The 3,403-nt window shown below is 41.6% G+C and overlaps 1 pseudogene; it reads left to right on the top strand.

Annotated features, from left to right (window-relative positions):
* The first annotated feature begins 357 nt into the window (after nucleotides 1-357).
* On the top strand, nucleotides 358-2,110 carry LOC129030396 (C-terminal-binding protein 2-like; annotated as a pseudogene).
* Nucleotides 2,111-3,403: the final 1,293 nt, after the last annotated feature.

Raw genomic sequence — 3,403 nt, forward strand, 5'->3', positions numbered from 1 at the left:
TGAAAATGTCTTTAAAAAGACATATTCAGATTATATCACAACATAAAATTGAATTCTGTGCTGAATATAGAATCTCAGAAAAGCTGAAAATAATAGAATGGACAAAAATATATTAGGCAAACTCATACAAAAAGAAAAAAATCACAATCTGAATATTATACAAAATTAAATTCAGGCTAAAAAGTATTTAACAAGTCAGGGAGGGGTATTTTTTTTAATACCAAAGGGTACAAATTTCAATGAGGATAAAACAGTGTGAATATATATGAGCTCTAGAGTAGTATAAAGCAAAATCTTTAGGACATTCAAAGTGAAGTAGAAAAAAAAATCACATCAGGCTATAGAGTTAGTGGACAGATTTATGTTGGGTTCATGGTGGCGTCATGCACGCAGACTCCTGCAAGTTTCTCTAAGTTCTTAGAGGATTGCTTTGCCTTTTGATCTGAGATTTGCACAGTTCCATAAGAATGGCCCTTGTGGATAAGCACAAGGTCAAGAGGCAGCGATTGGACACAATCTGTGAAGGTATCCGCTCCCACGTCCTGAACAGCCCCAAGCACCCCACCCCCTGTGGCGCTGCTGGACCACCGTAACTGCACCATGGAGATGCCCATCCTGAAGGACCTGGCCACCGTGGCCTTCTGTGATGCACAGTCCACGCAGGAGATCCACTAGAAGGTTTTAAATGAAGCTGTGGGCGCCATGACGTACCACAAAATCACCTTCGTCAGGGAGGACCTGGAGAAGTTCAAGGCCCTGAGGGTGACTATTGCAGATAGGCACTGGCCACGACAATGTGGACATCAAGGCTGGCTGTGAGCTCGGGATTGCTGTGTGCAACACCCCTCCCGAGCCGAGGAAGAAACAGCCGACTCCACCATCTGCCACATCCTCAATCTGTACCGGAGGAACCGTGGCTGTACCAGGCACTGGGGGAAGGCACATGGGTACAGAGCCTGGAGCAGAGGTGGATCAGGAGCAGCCTGCATCCCTGCGAAGACGCTGGGCCTTATCGGCTTCAGTGGCATGGAGCAAGCAGTTGCAGTTCGAGCCAAGGCCTTCGGATTCAGTGTCTTATTTTATAATCCCTACTTGCAGGATGGGATAGAGCAGTCCCTGGGCCTGCAGAGGGTCTATACCCTGCAGGATTTGCTGTATCAGAGTGACCTCCTCTCCATGCACTGCAGTTTCAATGAACATAACCACAATCTCACCAATGACTTTACTGTAAAGCAGATGGGGCAGGGAGAATTCCTTGTCAACGCAGCCCGTGGTGGCTTGGTGGACAAGAAAGCCTTAGGCCAGGCCCTCAAGGAGAGCAGGATAGAGGGGCAGCCCTCGACATGCAGGAATCAGAGCCCTTTGGCTTTGATCAGGGTCCATTTAAAGATGTACCGAATTTTATCTGTATTCCCCACACTGCCTGGTACAGTGAGCAGGCGTCACTGGAGATGAGAGGCAGCTGCCACCGAGATCTGCTGAGCCATCACAGGTTACATTCAGAAAGCTTAAGAAACTGTGTGAACAAGAATTCTTTGTCACATCAGCGCCTTGGTCAGTAATAGACCAGCAAGCAATTCATCTCTAGCTCACTGGTGCCCCATACAGGTATCTGCCAGGCATCGTGGGTGTGGCTCCAGGAGCACTCCCTGCAGCCACGGAAGGGATCATCCTTGGAGGCATCCCAGTGATTCACAACCTCCTGACAGTGGCACATCCTTCCCAAGCTCCCTCTCCCAACCAGCCCACAAAACACGGAGACAATCGAGAGCATCCCAACGCACAATAGCAGAGAATGACAAAAGGTAATCATTCCGATACACTTGGGACCAAGAGACAGTGAAAAAATAGATGAAATAAAATAATTTGGCGGTCTTTTTAACTGATTCTGGACATATGCATCATTGATGTTGCAGTGTTAAAACTACAAGAGCTAGAAAACTGAAAATGTCATCTGCTTATGGAAGTGCTGAAAGACTAGGATGTGATTTATTAACAACCAACTTCTGTTATTGTGTGTTGAGTTTTTCATCCGTGCATCAAATCACACAAAATAAACAGAGCTTTTTCCTTTGTCAGTCCCTTGGGCATAGCAGGTCCTGACACCCTGTTTTAGAATATTGCATCAGGAGTTCAAACATCAAAATAAAAAATATTAAGAGGAAATCCTTATCCTGTGACTCTGGTCCCTTCAGTCTACAGGGGCTGGTTACCTCTTTTTGCTAACAGGAAGATAGCATTACTACAAAATGGGGAAGCAAACTGTTTGCCTGTGGTAGACACTTGATGCATAGGATTGAAGACAGTACAGGCTCCTGTACAGAGAAGTGTCTCTCACATCTGAAATGCCTACTGAGCAGACAAGTTGGTTGTTTGGTAAAACCGTCTAATGATGAAAAAAGTGTTAAGTTTCACAAGCTGTTTGTACTCAAATACATTTTCTCAGTTTCAGATCCTCTGCTATTTTATTGAGTGGAAAGACTTGAACTAAAAGGTTTAAGAAGATAATGTTGCATTTCCTTATGTCTCAGGAAACACTTTTTATGGTAACTTGTCAGATTGTCCATGAGCAAACCCACTTTTTTAGATGTTGATAAAGTCTTCTTTCCTTCCTGTGATACTTCATAGAAGAACACTTCAGATGTGTTAGATGTGACTGATTTTAACAAATCCTATTAGATTTGTGTCAACTAGTTACATGTTCTATTCATAGTCTTTTATGAATCATTGCCTTTTTGTTTAAAAGGATGGCCTATTTTGAGACTTTGTATAGGTACATTCCTGTTTTTGTGACAAAAGAGATTTTAAAATTGTTCTAAACAGAAAAATAATGGCTATCAGAAGTATGTTTTGTTTTAGTTTGAGTTGCTATTACTGTATTTATTGTAAAGCTGGACATTTAGCATTCACTGCCATTTTTAGTAAAAAGTAATTTTAAAAAATATAGTGTCATAGACCTGACAAAGAGCTCATATGCAAAATAAATAAGGAATGTCTATTTTTATATTGGATTGCTAAATAATAAACAACCCAATATAAAAATAGGTAAGGAACTTACACAGTCACTTAACAAAAAGAATATTCAAATGGCTTATAAACATATGAAAAGTTACCTAGCCTTATGAGCTTCTTATGGAAATGTAAATTAAAAATACAATGAGCTGTCACTTTATTCCCACCAGTATAGCTAAAATTAGAAAGATCAACAATACCAAGCATTGGTGAGAATGAGGGGGAACGACATTCATATCCTGCTGTTAGAAGAATAAACTTGTACAACCACTTTGAAAACTATTAGTGTTTTTTTTTAACAATGCAATGCCTAAATCTGTACCAATAGAAATGGACACACACACACACACATGGACACACACAACCCCAAATGAATGTCTGAGACTCTTCA

The sequence above is a fragment of the Pongo pygmaeus genome, chromosome 12 (assembly GCF_028885625.2).
Source record: "Pongo pygmaeus isolate AG05252 chromosome 12, NHGRI_mPonPyg2-v2.0_pri, whole genome shotgun sequence".
Lineage (NCBI taxonomy): Eukaryota > Metazoa > Chordata > Mammalia > Primates > Hominidae > Pongo > Pongo pygmaeus.